The sequence below is a fragment of the Dermacentor variabilis genome, chromosome 4 (assembly GCF_050947875.1).
Source record: "Dermacentor variabilis isolate Ectoservices chromosome 4, ASM5094787v1, whole genome shotgun sequence".
NCBI lineage: Eukaryota > Metazoa > Arthropoda > Arachnida > Ixodida > Ixodidae > Dermacentor > Dermacentor variabilis.
The window spans coordinates 20,912,270-20,929,586 of NC_134571.1; the positions used below are offsets into that span (position 1 = coordinate 20,912,270).

Genomic DNA, 17,317 nt, shown 5'->3' on the forward strand with positions numbered 1-17,317 from the left:
CCCACATATTTCTGCTCACGCTGCCTTGACTGCAGCCAAGTTCTTAGTATTTTTTTTTCTTTTAGCCATTTGCCTGTGTTGTACCATGGCTGAGGCTGCTCAGTTCCAGGAGGAGCTAAGAAAAGAAATGAATGACTCTAAGGCAAGGTTTGAGAGTGAATTACGCAAAGAAATCCGCGAACTTAAGTCAAGCTTCGAATTATTATACTTGGAATTTGAGAAAGTAAGGAAGGAACGAGACGAGCTTGTGCAAGAAAACAAATCTAAAAAAAACGAAAAACTTGTTTTGGACTGCGAAGCTCTTCAAAGGCAAGCGTTTCAGCTTGAGAAACGCATCATTGCCTCCGAGCAGTACTCCAGAAAATGTAACCTCGAGGTGAAAGGTTTGCCTTTCACTCAGGGTGAAAGCATTCCTGACACACTGAGTCAGATTGGTAGACTTGTCGGTGAGCCCGTTTCGGAGTCAGATATTGACGTCTGCCACTGTGTTCCAGCGAAAAACTCGCATGTTGCTCCTAACATTGCTGTCCAGTTCAAATGTCGATCTAAGCGTGACACTGTGCTGGAGAAGGCAAGAAAGCTGAAACTTTCGACACGTGACTTTGGCCATGAGTCTAGCGAACCTGTGTTCATCAACGAGCCCCTTTGCCCTGCTATGAAACAGTTGCTCGGAATGGCAATCGCGCAAAAAAAAGGCGAAAGACTGGCGCTTTGCTTGCACACGTGGTGGCAAGGTCTATGCGCGAAAAGAGGAATAATCTCGCACATCCGTAGCGCGCATGACGTAGAAAATATTGTGTAAACTGCTCCTGTTTTCGCGAGCTTGAGCAGTCTATCTTGAATGATGGACGTGTCATCGCGAGACGTCACCAACATAATTCAGATCAACGCCGATGTATGCTTTTCTTATCTACACCTTAACATTCGTTCGGCGAGACACAAAAGTTACCAGTATTTCTAAACGAGTTTAGTTTCGAGTTCGACGCTATCATGTTGACTGAAACATGGTACACATGTGGCGCAGAAATTTACAAGCCGGACGGATATCAGAGCTTCTTTGTAAATCGATCCCGTAGGATGGAGGGTGGGCTTGGTATATTGGTTAAAAATATGTTCCACTGTGAAGTTCTTTCGGAATTTTCGTTTATATGCAAAAGTTGAATCATTAACTTTGGTACCACACAATTATATTTATTCTTTAGCATACCGGCCCCCTGATGCCGACATATATACTTTTATTGAATTTCTAGACCGCCTCTTCACCTACGTAAGCAACAAGTTCAATTTATTTATTTGGGGCGACTTTATCATTGATTGCCTGAAACAATCTCCTGCGCAGGAACCTTTTTTTACTAACTGTGAAATCGAGTGGTAATTTCATACTGACTCAGACGGCTACACGCGTTACGATGCAGACAGCCACACTTATTGATGTATTTATCTCTAACGCGAATACTGGTAGCTTACTTTCAGGTGTATTACACAGTTCTATCAGCGATCATTATCCCATTTATGTCCTGCGGAAATGTGCCACAAATAAGCAACGCAACTTATCAGCGCAGAATACTGCGCAAAATATTACTCCGGACACCGGCGCGTCCTTTTTTTCTATTCTTTCAAATCAAAACTGGGACGAGGTCTCTTCTTCTGAGTCTGCAGATGCGGTGTATGAGGCCTTCATCACCTGCTGTAAACACATATACCATTATCATTTCCCTGAGAAAACTAAAAGCAAGTCTACTAAAAGTCGTAAGCCAAGGATAAATCGAGATTGCCTTCGAATGATTCAAAAGAAAAACCAGTTATACAAGAAATTTATTAGAACTAACTTCCTTGCTGGTCTAGCAAAGTTTAAACAATACCGCAATAAAGTAACGCCTTTTCTCAAAAACGATAAAAGGAACTTTCTGTACAATGAGCTTGACAAGGAGTTCTGTTATGCTAGCGCACAAGTTTGGAAAAAGGTTAATAAATTATTAAACCGAGCACAGTCTACGTCAGGAGTTACAGAGCTTTGGTTTGAAGGTGAACGTATTGAGGGTGTGGCACTTGCAGATAAATTTAATATGTTATTCAAAGATGCTATAAATAGCGGTCTGCATATTTTGCTTGCAACGCTATACGACGGAATAGCAATAGTATATTTTTGGAACCTACGGATGACACTGAAGTGTGCAGCATTATTACTTCCTTTAAGAACAACATGTCTTGTGATATAGATGGCTTTCAAATCACACCTGTAAAATTTGGCCTCACTCTAATAGCGCCAGTATTAACTTATATCCATAACCTTGCGTTATGAAGCGGGTCTTTTCCAAAGCAGATGCATAACTCTAAGGTAATAGTACTATATAAAAGCGGAGATAAAAATAGCATGTCAAGTTACCGACCGATTTCCATTTTACCGCTTTTTTCGGAAAGTTTTGAGAAAATTATTGAAAGACGGTTAATTAAATTTTGCAATAGGTTTAAATTGTTATCAACAGCACAGCATGGTTTTTTTTTTGTTTTTTTTTTGCGAGGTGAATCTACTGAATCAGCTTTATTGTCTCAAAAAGAAATTATTCTTAACGCTCTTGAAAATGAAGAATTGTGCATCGGCATCTTTTCTGATTTATCGAAGGCTTTCCATCACCTTAATCATAATACATTACTTAAAAAATTAGACCTTCATGGCATACGAGGCACTCCACTTGAGCTATTGAAATCGTACCTACGTCATTATGTACAATGCGTTAAAATAGGGCCACATATATCTCCATTTCAAAATATTACTGCAGGTGTCTCACAGGGTAGTATTTTAGGACCTCAACATTTCATTTTATTTGTAAATGGCCTTGCCTTGACTGATAGCCAGCCGAATTTTGTTATTTATGCTGACGATGCAAGTTTATTTTTCACAGGTAGTTCCATACAATCTCTGAGAGAGAGTGAGAGAGAGAGAGAGAGAGAGAGAGAGAGAGAGAGAGAGAGAGAGAGAGAGAGAGAGAGAGAGAGAGAAGGGATGAAGGAAAGGCAGGGAGGTTAACCAGACTGAGTCCAGTTTGCTACCCTACACGTGGGGAGGGGAATGGGGAGTGAGAGAGAGAACTCAGGTGTAGGATGTCTATAGTCGGGCACTCAAGTCTGTTGCCTTCAGGTAGTGAAAAAGCGCTCGAACCTCTTTCTGCGCTAATGAAATGTGAGGCCAGGCTCCCAATATCTTCGCTTCCGTAAACGGCCTGTCATCCAGTCTATTCAAGGCACACTGGAGAGTCTCACGTTGATTATCGAAGCGAGAACAGTGGCACAGAAGGTGACTGATGGTCTCTTCACACTTGCACTTAGCGCACATTGGTGAATCCGCCATTCCAATACGACAGCTGTAGAAGTTGGTGAATGCTACTCCTACCCACCGCCGACACAGCAGTGTTGCGTCACGTCGTGGAAGATTCGCTGGTAATTTAAGTTTCAGTGATGGGTCGAGGCTGTATAAACGACACTTGAAGTTCTGTGGTGTATGCCAGTAACTTAACGTGATGGTACGAGCGAGGCTACGAAGCTCTCTTGCAGCGTCGACTCTGGATAAAGGTATAAGGAGTGTCGGTGAGCCAGCCTGGGCACGTCGGGCAGCGTCATCGGCGAGGTGATTACCAACGATGCCACAATGTCCCGGCAGCCACTGAAATATGATATCATGTCGTCTTTCAGATGCACAATGGCGGGTTTCGTTGATTTGTGACACTCTGAATCTCTGGTTCCTGTTATTAACAATGCTCTTGATAAACTTAAGGATCGGACTGAAGCAAACTGATTACTCATAGACACACAAACAAAACTAAAGCTGTTCCATTCAGTACAAGACAGTTTCCCATTCAACCCGATATACATATATACATAGGCAATTCACAGGTACAGTTTGTAGACACTGTCAAGATTTTAGGAGTAATTTTTAACAAAACCGTGAACTGGGACACAGAAGTTCAGTTCATTCTGAGTAAACTGGCAAAGTGCACCGGAATTCTCGCAAAAATTCGGCATTTTCTGCCCGAACATATCAAATTAATTATTTACAATGCGCTTTTTGTATCCCACCTAAATTATTGTTCCTTGGTTTGGGGTACCACCACTAAAACAAACATTAATAAAATGTATATGCTTCAAAAGAAAGCTGTACGCTACATTGCAAACGTAGGCTATACCTTGCTCACACTCATGAACTGTTTGCTCTTTACCAAATATCGCCGATTAATACCGTGATTAATACCCCCGAAGTTAAGAAGCATACACCCCCCCCCCCCCTATTCGCCTCACGCCACCACTCCCCACACACATTCCTAAAGCGCCGACAGATCAATCTACTCGGCGGTCAACATTTTGCTGCCTTTTACAGCGAAAGCAGTGTATGACTAACTTCCGTAGTTTTTTTTTTTTTTTCGGCTCCGTTAACAGAAAAAAATCATGTGGGCCGATCCTGGCGATAGTGCAAAAGGGGTCCAAGATCAATGGCAAATACCACTGTGGACTCAGAAACCTATAACGCGCCCTTCGGAATCTTCGGGATGGGCCCACGTATGGGAAGCGCTCAATGCCTGCTTCATCTCCACCGCGTTTCGGCCCGGCATTGCACTACCTTCGCGATGGACCCACGTATGGGAAGCGCTCAACGCCTGCTTCACCTTCGCCGCGGGTCGGCCCAATATTGCACTATCTTCAGGCCGACCAACAGCGGAGGTGAAACACTTCGCTTTTCGTTTGAGAGCTTTGACGTCAGCTTTCACTGCCATTCCATCTTCACAGAGTGGAATGGTTGTCAATTTTTTTCACTCCTTTTGAATGGCGGTAGTTATCGGCATATCCTGGTATGGGGAGGCCAGTTTTCTCATCGATTTGGTGCTCGCGTGATTAACTCAAGATGAATTCAGTTGTCACCATCTATTGCAGGAGGCAGGGCGTAGTTTATTGTTTTAATTATCATATTTTATTTTATTTATAAGGCGCAACACAATTTTTATGTCACCATCTATTCAACGATCACGCGCATCGCTGTTCCTTCATTAGTTCAACCTTCTTTGTTTAGACCGATCCAGGGGCCAGGCAAAGGATTCGGTTCATAGTCAGCTGGTCTATATGCTCGTGGAACGAGTTGTGGCTGGAGAAAATGCCAGTTCTGTTTAACTTTTCCTTTTGCTTCAATATTTCCTCGTGTGACGGCTCGCCGCTACGCTGGCAGATCCTCGGAACCATATACCCGCGATATGGGTATATGGAAAATAAAATAATGCGAAACAGCGTCCATCATCAGACACTGCAATAACCGTTCAACCCATAAGCAATATAACTGTCAACCGTTACCTCGTCTGGTTTTTCCCTAATTGTACAGCACTCTTCGTGCAAAATTGTCAACTGGAAACAAGAGTCGCAAGGAGATGAGAAATTAACCGACCTACTAAGGGAGAAAGCCAAGGCAACAGCCAAACAGGGAGGAAAAGCGAAAATTGTTTGCGAAAATAGTTATGGATCAGCATCTTTTTATTTAAAATGAAGTCGAGAAAACGCCGCCGGATGTGAAGAATAATTCCGTGTGTTTTGAATGACGCTTCTACAGTTATCAATCGAGCCGCCTGACGTAGCTACTTCCCTGCTGTGCTAATTGGGGTGTTTTTCTATTCTTCCACAGTGGGCGCAGTACGTCTAGAACCGCAGCGTTCTGGGCTCTATGCGGTTGTACGGAACTGGTGACCACGCATCGTTACGCAACTTCCCAAATAACAACACGAGTCGCTTTTGGCACTTGGTATAGCAGTAAACGAGGGATCCAAAAGAACTGTGATTGTTCCGCAAATATACATTTCTCTATAATTCTTCCAGAGCTAATTCAAAAAATGCTACTAGAAATCCTTATTTTGCACTTTCGCTCGTTAACTTGTTCTTGGCAAAGTTCTTCCTGCGCATCTTTCATGCGCGAGTCCATTTTATGTGGCTCTTTGTTTGCCAAGTAAAGAAGAGGTGTATCTAACAAGCGTACCTGTGAGATACACGTTATTTCAATTCTCTTTTGCGGGTTTACGCGTCTTTATGGCGAATGGCGAGCCTTATTATTCACATTTGTACTAGTAGAAGTACCCTCCCCCTCATTTGCATAAAAAAGTTGCCTTGGGTTGCCCCCCCCCCGAAAGAAAAGCCTGCGTAGGTGCCTGACTCTGCCAATAATAATAATAATAATAATAATAATAATAATAATAATAATAATAATAATAATAATAATAATAATAATAATAATAATAATAATCAATGCAATAAGTCAATCAAGATGCATTAACCAAAGTCGATGGGCATACTGGAATTGTTTGCGAGCAGGATATGGGCTCACGAGCAGGAGGCATTACCATTTATGCAAAGGACAAAATGTATGTATAATCATACGCCCTTGACTCGCAATGGGACAATGCCACCGATTGTGGGGATGTCTCTGCCGTACAAACGAAAGATGGAATTGTGATACCCACTGTGTATATATCTCCAGGCACACCCAAGTGTGATATCGAGAAGTTCATGACCACGCACTTTGCATGGGTTAGCGGTGATGACACTACCTCTGTGATCATCGTTGGAGACTTCCACGTGGACATTTTAAAACCGGAAAAGAAATGGTTCACTCAGTTTGTGCTAGAAGAGCTTGGTTTTAACTGTCACAACAATATGAGTCATTCAACTACTCAACAACGGTGGCGTCAAGATTTACCTTCGTCCAAGATTCTGTCTAAGGTTGTAACCGAACCATTCAGTGTATATCATAGTAATCACAAAGCTAGCGTCACTACAATTACCAAATGATGAAAATAAATACATGTACCCTTGTCTAACACTTGTCGCGATGTCGGGGTCCGTGCAGCCATGAAGCTTCCGTGTCTGGTGATGTGCCAGGTGCCGGGCAATCGAGAGCTCCGAGCCGACGCCCAGGAGATGAGAAAAGGTTTTATTTACAAATTTACATGATGATGGTTTACACGTACGTGCACACGTACGAGCACCTTCACAACAGTCCAGCTCCGCTTTTTATTCAGTTCATTTCTCCCTTTCACTCATCGAGGGAACTCACTGTTCTTCTCGGCCAGTCACAATGGTCGGACCGTTCACAAAATCCCGCTCATTAAGTAGCACCGTTCCGCCGGACTCCGCCTACAATGATGCGCGATCGCCTCCGCATATGAGGCAACGACGTGGCAGACTGGGAACTTGATGTCGACGCCGTTCCCACGGAAGTCCTCGACGTTGGCCCCTTCATCAATTAGGCTCTTCACGACGGTTCACTTGTCAGGGTCAGGTAGAGTGGTCATCGCTACCGCTTCCGTGGAGAGAGGCGGTTGTTGTCGCCTCGAAGTGAGCTCCTTTGTTTGCGTGAAACAGTCGGCGCCGGGTTCAGTCTAGACCGGGCGGGCACTTTTCTCGCCCGTCAGCTCTGGGCGGTCGAACAGCTGAAGATACGGAACATAACTGCTAGTCCGTTAATCTTAAGTGACGGTAATTTAGTCGCAAGCTCGCTGGTTCTTAGAAAAATGACGATGCAGCCTGAAGAGCCTTTCATAGCTGAACCCTCGCCGATATACCATTATTTGCCGAAAATTGATGCCAGGTACAACAGTCGTCTCCGGCGGGAGAGGAAGATCCCGGCGCGTGTGGGCCAGCCACCAGTGTGCGCGAGATCGGCGTTTTAGCAACGGAATTTCCTTCCATTGTGACGAACCCTTTGTTCGCAGCACGAGGTTTCCCTGGAGTCGTTCAGCATACCTCGTGGTGTTCTTGTGCCTTTTCTCCCTGGGCCGGTTTGGTGAAGCTAGACTTGCAAACCGGTCTCGCAAGTTTTTCGTCGCCTATTTGATAAGTAGTCACTCCAGAACAGTGCCACACGCACGACCACAAAGCAGGCTAACACAGGGCCACCCTCCACTGAGACACACCAGGCTTAAAAAAAATACACGACTGGTTTCCTATCCCTTTCGCGCGTCCTCTCCCCTAAAAACACTAGAAGCAGCCATTTCCTAAAAAGCTCCAAGAAGTGATCACCAAAATCGGCTAACAATCAACTACGAGCATGCGATAATTACAAAAAGAACGTATAAAAAATACCAACAGAAATATGACACGGAAACCAGAGAGGGCATGAGGCAACGACTCCACACCATCTGCATTGCCGTTAACGGCTCCAAGCGTGCTGTAAATCGTGTCACGCGGTATGGATAGGTCGAAGTTTTTAGAAAGAATCGGGATCCTCTCCCGGTGACGCGTCCCGCCGCGCGCGTCTTCAAACTGTGCCTTTCCGAACTACGTGGCGCGTGATTCGCCAATCGCCACAGAAAAAACAAAATAAAGGCGAATGTTTAAACCACGGAGCTCGTGACTGCGATGTAAAATAGTCAAACGGATAAATGTCGCGTATTGAGTTGCTTGCTCGGCCAATGCTGCGAGGCAGTACCAGCGCTTCTAATGCGAGACGTACTGGGTTCTGCTGACCGCTTCAAATCTTAAGCATTAAATTACTAAACTTAGGTCTGTCTCTGCAAACCTCCACTGTTAATGCTTACCTACGAAATCAGCGCGACCCCTAGCCAATACTGCTGCAAAACCTGCGCCACACTTTCATTCGAGTAACTGGCTCGTACAACGACACAAAAAAATTCTGAGCGTACAATGAAAACTATGAATTTAAAACCAATCAGTTATCAATAACTAACAAAAGCAAAAATTGCAAACGCCCTACGTACAGACAGAAAATTATGGGTGCACCCAATTTACCATTTACTTCCTCTTAATGCGCGCTCGATGGAATCGCAGTTCGAAGACTTTGTGCTTCGCCGAGGGCAACAAAGGGAGCAAGACTTATGCCCTCTGCAGAAACCTCCCACCTTGTGTCCCCGCAGCTTGCTTTCTGATCCCTGAAGGGGAGCCCGTAAACGCGGAAAGAATAGCCATTCTTCCTTTGTCCTCACTCTCGCGGCGCATTCAATTTCAGTGACTATTCGGCTGGCCCAGTTCGTGCGCGCATGTCTCATCCAGGTTGAACATGTCGGCCGCTCCCCTACTCGTAGAAACTAAACGCGCCCTTTTCTGACGCTATCAGCCTTTGGCAACGCTTCTGTTTTCTGGCCCGCGTCAATAAACCGTTTTCCATTCTGCGTAATGACCGGTTCCTCTGTCTCACGCGCTGCGATGTGGCGTCCTTAGCGGGGTTTTTTTTTTTTCTTTCTTTTTTTGGCAGCACACTTAGCTGTTTACCACACGGCGCTGTCTGAAAATGTTTTTCCTTGCCACGCAGTCATCTATAGTGCACCTGAAATCACCGAGCGTTGGGTTGCTGTTCTGCTCGGCCGCCATGGCGTTCTGCTCTACTTTTGACGATTACGAAACGTCTCCACAAGCAACACCCTGCGGAATCGCCACTGTCTCTACTTCTGCGACGTCTTTGCTCTCTACATTCGACACAGCCAGAGAGTCACTGAAGTGCTGAGGCGTAGGGGTCGTATCCAGCTCCACACTGATCCCACTGGGGTTGTGGAACAAGCCTCGTCGCCTCAAGAAGCGCTCTCCGGGATGGCTGCTGTCTCGGTTTCAGTGGACGTCTGCATCGCGCATTCTCTGAAGCTCGACTCCACAGCAGCCTCTGCTTCCCTGTATTGTCGAGCCGATTTACCTGTGCTAACGCTGAAAACCACTTGCTTAGCGAGCCCCTCCCCGACAGTACTAGTGGAAGCTATAATCGTCGCGTCCTTACTTTGCTCGGCTGCCCCGCTATCTGGGTTTACCTTAAACGACTCGAGAGAGCCGCCCATATGCAGATGCGCGAGGAAGGCCTCCGACGCCTCCTTAACCTCGTCCTCGCAAGGAACGCTTCCCGGAATGGCCCCTGTTTGTAGACCGGCGATGGCCTCGCTCTTCTCGTGCCCTGCCTCTCAGGGTTTTGCTATGTCGCACTTCCCGTGCCCTCTATTCACTGACGCGACTTGTCGCTCAGTTGCCTCAACAGAAGGAACTCTGTTCGTCCCCTTGACCCTTCCGCTCGCTCTCAACCGGAATACCGAAACGCCGTAATAAAGTTCTCTTAGCTGTATCGTAATTCCAGAACTCGTCACCAGAAAGGCGAGACAAGACGCGGGACGCGTTACAGGGAAACAAGTCCAACAGCTCAAAGGACCAAAATTCACGGTCAAGCTTAACCTCTGCGCACACCTTCTCGAAAAGGACAAAAAGACTTTCTTCTATGTTTTCACCTTCTTGCAATACGCGTAGCCTAAACCGTGCTTGTTTCCCTCTAAGATGTTGAATTTTTTTCGAATTTCTCCCATCCGAATTCTGTGCTCTTCGCGTTTGCGTTCCCGTTCCTATTTTTCCACTGCGCGCTTACGTTAGACAGAGTGGTCTTCGCGGTACTTGCCGCATCCACGAAGGGCGGCGATTGTTGTGGGCTCGAAGTGAGCTCCTTTATTTGCGCGACACAGTCGGCGCCAGGTCCAGTCTAGTCTCGCCCGTCATCTCTGGGCGGTAGAACAGCCGAAGATACGGAACAGCTCACTAGTCATGAGAAAACGACGATGCCGCGTGAAGGGCCCTTCATAGCTGCACGCACGCCAGTAAAGCATTATTTGCCGATTAGGGATGCCGGGTACAACAGTGCTAAACTCCAATCGTAACACCCTGTGTGATGTGCCATAGCTTCGCTGGTCAACCACCTTCCCAGAGTGGAATAGCTCCTCATTATGTTCTTTTTTTTTTTTTCAGTAATATGCACTCTCCGTCTCTAGAACTTAAAACCCTCCGCGCGCGCGCTGCGCTTGCGCCGTCGCTATAGCGGGACAGTATTACGGCGACATCGCCAAAGGCGCAAACGAGCACCCGTGTAATTGCTACAGCAATATACGAGAGCGAATCAGAAAGTATTTGCCCTTACTTAATTTTATTAGCCAAAATAAGGTACTATTCTACGTACCTGACACAATTTTTCCATATAGCCCCCACACCGGTTCAGACATTTGTCCCATCGCAGCACTAAATTTGAGATGCCCCTGTAGTAGAATTCGCCCGACTGGCTGTGGAACCACCGTCGGACTGTTGTCTTCGCTTCATCGTTGCACGTGAATCGAGCTACCGGCAGATAAGGTCGGGCTGGTCCAAGAAAGGGCCACCGCAAGGAATGGATACGTTGACTTCCCATTTACAGCTGTAATTTGGCTAAAAAAATAAGGGCAAAGACTTTCCGATTCGCCCTCGTAGAATTATATCGGGTCCGGTATTCTGGTGTATGTAGTGTCGTTTGCGCAACACCGGGTTAACGGACGCTGGTAGCAATCGAGTTTTGGCGTGTCCGGTATTCCGCTAAACGCTGGCAGATCGGGCGGAATAGCAGGTGAGCGGGGTAAGGTGGCTAGACCCTAGCGGGGGCGCCAACGTCAGTGGCCTAAGGCATAGAGTTAGTATACCAACTGCCTAAGGTCCCTAAATAAAACTAAAGGTTTGTTCGATTCAGAAAAAGGTGCACGGCACCTCAAACGAAAAAGTGCAGGGGGTGCCGGGCTGCACCCACTCGCTGCAAGGTTCAAGGATGCAGTGCACCACGGCGGCACCTTGCCTTGCACCCCGTTCAATCGAGCACGGGGGTGCAGGGCCGGTGCACTGCTGCACCTCGGGGAATCGAAGGTCTAGGTGCAGTGCACCGTGAATAGGTGCAGGAGGTGCAGAGAAACTTGGCTGAATCGAATAGACCTTAAAAGGCAGCGACATTCCTCCTCGCCCGGCCTCTCCTTCTTCTGGCCTTCTCGCAGCTTGCTCTTTCTCTCGTAGCTCGCCCTCGCTGTTTGTTCCTTTGCTCGGAAGCCGCCGGTAGAGTTACACTTGTTGGATGTTTGCGCATGAATTTTTACCGTATTCAAGGCTTGATTATTGTGTGCTGTGCTAGGAGCGATGATGTAACGCCATGAAACTGGCAGAAGCAGATGTTCTTTGTGTTTTTTCGGCGCGTAACTGCGCGCTTGTTTCGTGGCTTCGGGTTGGCTGCCTCCTTCCAGTTAGAAGGCTCAATTTTGAGGCCAGTTTGGTGGGTAAATTCCTTTTAGTGTCGAGTACCAGCACAAAAATTACATTAGTTGTCTCTTCAATAATGTATACGTAATGTACACGATGTTTATATACATGCCAGAGTTTTGAGTGTTATGTCGTCCACGGCCATGCATTGTACTGGTAGGCAAAAACACCGTCGCGGCTTGCACAGATCAACCTCCTTCGCGAGTTATTTCTATTGCATTGATCAGATTTTTTATTTGGCTTTCTAAAGACACTTGCCCGGTGTGAAAGGGCTGCGACGAAGGTTTTGTTGGTACGGCCAAAGGCGATGCGCTTGCGTGCGTGCACGTAACACTATGTCGCTGCCGATTCAACAACTTGGATGCGTTTGCGCTGCTCGATGTGCGTACCTGTGTATTTGCGTGTACCCAATCGACTGCCGTGTATCCAGCTTGTACAGCTTCATAATTTAATGCGCCTGAAGTATAATAATGATATACGCATGAAGACACACGGAAATTGTTAATATCCTCGCCTTCCTCGACTACACCTGGGGGGGGGGGGGGGGCCGTGCTTCAGCGCCATTTTCCTTGAGAAGCGACGTCTATGGAGTGGGGAGGAGCGCACGTTGGCGCCGTTCATGGAGGAAGGAAACAAGGAGAGGCCCTACCCCCTCGGCGCGCTAGGAGAAAAGTGTGGAGGAAGTGAAGTAGTACGTTCTCTTTTTTGCTGATTTTTTTATTTCTTTGCCGTAGCGGCCACGCCTTTCGGGCCACAATGGCGGCTTTGTTTTGGTTCTGTGCGCTCACACGTGTTGCTCCGTCGGTTTCGTACCGTGGCAAAGGCGCCGTGCGGGCAGGTTTGCGTTGGTCTTCGTGTTTTGTCGCGCTGCGTTATCTGGACCGTGCTCCCCCGGATGTTGCTGTGGCCAGGTGGGACAGGAGGAACTAAAATTCGTGAAATGAACGCGCATGCAACGCTGCACGCAATGTACAGGCGCCCAAATCTTTAAAGGCTCAACCAGACGTACGCGTTCCAATGCGTCCGCACACGCCGCGCTGACTCGACGTCGCGTGGCGCCCGACGGAGGAAGAGGGCGCGCACCCAAACGATGCACGAGTTGCCGCGCGTAGCCGCACGTCTCGTCGCGGCGGCGCAGTGTTGCTAGCTTGCCATGTTCAAGGCAGTCTAGCCTTCGCTTAACGGCCTCGTTAAGCAATGTGTTACATATTAGACAGTTTCAGTTTAGCGTCAGCAACTACAGCGTACGCTATACGCTATAATATAGCGTACGCTAAGCAGCGCACGTTTTCTACAATTTTAGTTGACCGGCGATGTCTTCGAATCTCAGAGGCCATATGCCGTTGTTGCGGCTATTTCGCGCCATTAGCGACAGGTGGCGCTGACATCTCGAACGTTTCTTTCGTTAGGCTTCGACTCGTTCGAAACGAGAAGCGATCTCGAAAACACCACGAGGTTATCCATAATACTCTGTCGTCGAAGCGGCCTGAGACTAAGCGAAAGCCGTTTACACAGTCATTTGCTACGAACGAAGTGCATTTTACAAAAGCAATGCCAAATTCAATTCGAAGCGGGCAGCCGGGACCGCCGCCATGTTTCCCGCAAGCTTGCCTGAACATAGAGTTAATATACTGACTCTAGAGGACAAGCTACCCATAGGGCCCATGCATTAAAATCGGGAACCGCAAGAGTGCCGCCATGTTGCTACGCGCCGCGGTTGCCAGCTCCTGAAACGCTTGCTAGACTTGGTGACAGTAGTCAGTTTTAATCCGGCAACCGTAGCAGCGTCATAGTATGGCGTCTCGCTTGTGGCGTCGTGATGTGTGCGTGCAGCCGTGTGTTTGGGCTTTATAAGTTGGTTCTTTATTCTATGTTGCGGGACGGTGTGGGTGTGGTCCATGTTGGCCGTACAGGTGGCAGTTATGCAACCGAGGGATGATCCTGTTCAAGTTTCCGGCGGTATGCGGTTTTCAGCGGTCACGCCTGTTGCAGGAGTGTCACTCGACGAGGTTACGAGCTCGAAGTTGTGGTCAGATTCCTCGTTGGCGTTCCGTAATGCTCTTCGCACGGGCGCGGTATGTTGCAAAAGCCGCTTTCGCGATCTATCGTCGCGACGATAGATCGTGTTTTTTTATTATAAGTACTGATCCAGCTGTAGGGCACATGTAACCGACAAACGGAAGTCTCAGGAGAGCACCTGAGATTATAATAAAGCAGGCGGCGCAGGAACTGCAGGGCACCCAAGGGACAGTGGGGGGATCAAAGCTCGAAGCAGAACGGTACGTACGTTGGGGCCGCCGAGGCAGGTGTGTGCCAGGGAGTGTTCGCACGGACAGCTTCCCTGGCAGGCGCAGCAGTGCCTCGCAAGGTCGAGATACTTTAAAGGCACCTGCGCCCATGATCTTTCTTTTGCCTCGGTGCAGTGAGCACGATTAACGAGAATAATATGGAGGGCATCCGGTGCAGTCGCCAATGCGTCATGGCAAATTTAGCTCACGTCGCCTGGCATGTGTAGTGATATCAGAGTTGGTTGTATGAACTTTATGCATAATACGCTTTGTTACGGTACCTTAACGGAATGGGTCTAGAGGACGGTGTTGGTACATTTTTTCGTACCGCCGTAATCCTATACCCCCCCTCTTTTTTTTTTATGTATGCATACAATTCCTTGCCATGACGGATCATAGCCTCCTTTATTTTTGAAAAATAGAGGAGGCTATGGACGGATTGACCAGTTGAAGTTCTCAACTTGTCAGTAACTTTAATAGGAATCACTGTAATAAACACAATTCCACGATCGGATTGTTTACTTTCATTTTTTGTTGTAACACTGAGGACTACATAGAACTTTATTTTGTATATGTGAGAGAAGTATGTGGATATCACGAGCTTAAGCCAATGTGCGATACACAGACAAAGCAGCTGCTACAACATGAACTGCATTGAGGGCCACAAAACACATACGTAATTAAAGGTGCAAAATATAGGGGAAGCTTCAAAATACGCTCTGTAGCACTGCAAAGTATAACATATATTGTATGTGTTTAATAAATTTTCAAAAAACAATGCATCAATGTCCCATTTGCCTTCAAGTTTATTATCAAGTTCAAGTTTACTGAAGTTGATGAGCATATGTACAACAGGAATCTACTGACAAACCCGCAGTCAAGGTGGCTGTTCGAGGTGTGCTGGCTGCCTCAGTGTAAGAAAAAGAAATTGGGTGAATGTCGACACCAGTGCCTCTGACCTGCACGTGCCTCCGCAGCATCTTTGTGCACAAGTGTGCTGGCGTGGCCAGGCGTAGGAGTCATCTGAGAGAAATAGTATAGTTTACATGGAGAAGTGGCTGTTCACATTGCCTGTCGCTTTCCCTCAAATGTTTCCTTGGCGGCTGGGGTGACACACCCGCAGTCAAGGTGGCTGTTCGACGTGTGCTGGCTGCCTAAACGAAAGAAAAAAAAAGAAATTAAATGAATGTCGATACCAGTGCTATTGCTTCTTGCCTCTTACCTGCATTTGCCTCCACAGCCTCTTGGCTTGCGGAGTCTGTATGAGGTAGCTGCTGTGGCTAGGCATAGGCATTGTTTAAGCAAAAAGAAAAGGCCATTCAAATGAGGAATTATGGAAATAAATGCAGTTATGTCTGCTTCTTGCACTCTTCTTGCCTAAAAGTTTTCAAACATAATGTCCAGTACACACCAGCACTTTGACTGCTTCTGCTTTTTACCTGCAGGTGTTGCTGCAAGATCCTTAGTATGGCTGCGTGCAGCATCGTAACACTTGGTGGAGGCATTTGAAGTGGTAGCCAAAAATATAAAGAATCATCCTTGTCTGCATGAATGCTTTCAATTTCTAAATGCAATGGTAACTATCACTATTAGTGCAAGGCCCCCCACATCTATGCGGCAAGTGCCATAACTTGAAACTGAATTTTTCCTTTAGTGTTTCACAAGGCGTCTGATATGTCCATATTAGATGTGATATGTTTGTTTTTATTTATCCCAGTGTGGGGGAGAGAGAGCATCATTAAATTGTTTTTTATTTTTCCGTGTCTTGTTCTTTGGTTTATTTCTGAATTTATCAAGCAGCAATCTCATCATGCTAAAGTGACTTATGTAATGGCAATCAGCTTTTGTTTTGCAGAAAAACAACGCATTTCCTGATCCATTGTTTGACATCCCCTAACACGCATAATTTTGCAGAGTGTTCTACCTATACTGACTTGCTTGACCTCCACTAAAGAGTCTTGCATTTTCTAATACGACTCTTTCCTTAAAATCATTCGACACTTCTCATAATTTCTGTACCTTGGGCTTCTGATACTATGCATTCACCATTTTTGCTTGTTTCTGACTAGAAATGTCTTCTTTAATTTAAAGCTTAAATTTTACCTTTGGAACACACGGAAGGGCTTGCCATTGCATATCTGCATAAAAGGAAAACATGTTTCATTAACATCTGCAAAATTCTATTGAAGATTGATGAATGCAGCTTGCAGTGTGATATGACTGAATAAGAGTAACTCATCTAACTTGGTAAATTAAAGCACATATTAGTGTGATGTAAAAGATACGTTACGCTAACGTGGTGGGTTCTCTTGCTTATACAGCAAAATAATCGGTGCGCGAGAAAACTGATTTAAGGAAAATGAGCTGGAGCTATCCACATGATCTACTTATTTTACCTGCGAGTATGGTCAACAAAAATGTGTCCCAGCTGCTTAGTGGTATTTGAGATTATGTCAGTATTGCATATGTGCCTGTTGCCTAAATTAATTGAATTTTGGAAATGCTTCGATCTGATGTGCATATCTGCAGTTTATGGATACACGTAAAAGACTCGGCATCAAGTGCAAGTGAACGGTCCCACAGGCCCGGGGTCGATCATGCAAATAGATTCGCTGCACAAATTTGTGACCAGAAAAGATATTCCACATGAAAGGGCATGCAAGGAAGTGTTGAAACTATTGCACAGTTAATAAAACGCCTACGCTATTAATATGTGGGTTGATGCACTCGTTATGCAAAACGGAGGTGAGGCGTGCAGACAGGACACAAGGGTAGAGTATTTACAAGCAAACAACACGGGCGCCGCCCACTTCTCTACTCTTGTGTCCTGTCTGCACGCCTCACCTCTGTTTTGCATAATGAATCCTTACCAACTAGCTCAGCTTTCTGTCGTTCTAAGTCTCGATGCACTCGATTTCGTCCGCATTAGGCACTCGCCTCTTGATTACTTCGTGGCACAGAAATAGTCGGCATCA

The 17,317-nt window shown here is 46.4% G+C and overlaps 1 long non-coding RNA gene across 1 annotated transcript; it reads right to left on the reverse strand.

Moving 5' to 3' along the window:
• Window positions 1-15,130: 15,130 nt before the first annotated feature.
• LOC142578762 (uncharacterized) lies at window positions 15,131-16,050 on the reverse strand. The gene is made up of 2 exons (XR_012827317.1): window positions 15,565-16,050; window positions 15,131-15,496 (listed from the first exon to the last, which is right to left on the reverse strand). It is a non-coding gene; the product is annotated as an uncharacterized LOC142578762 (long non-coding RNA).
• Window positions 16,051-17,317: the final 1,267 nt, after the last annotated feature.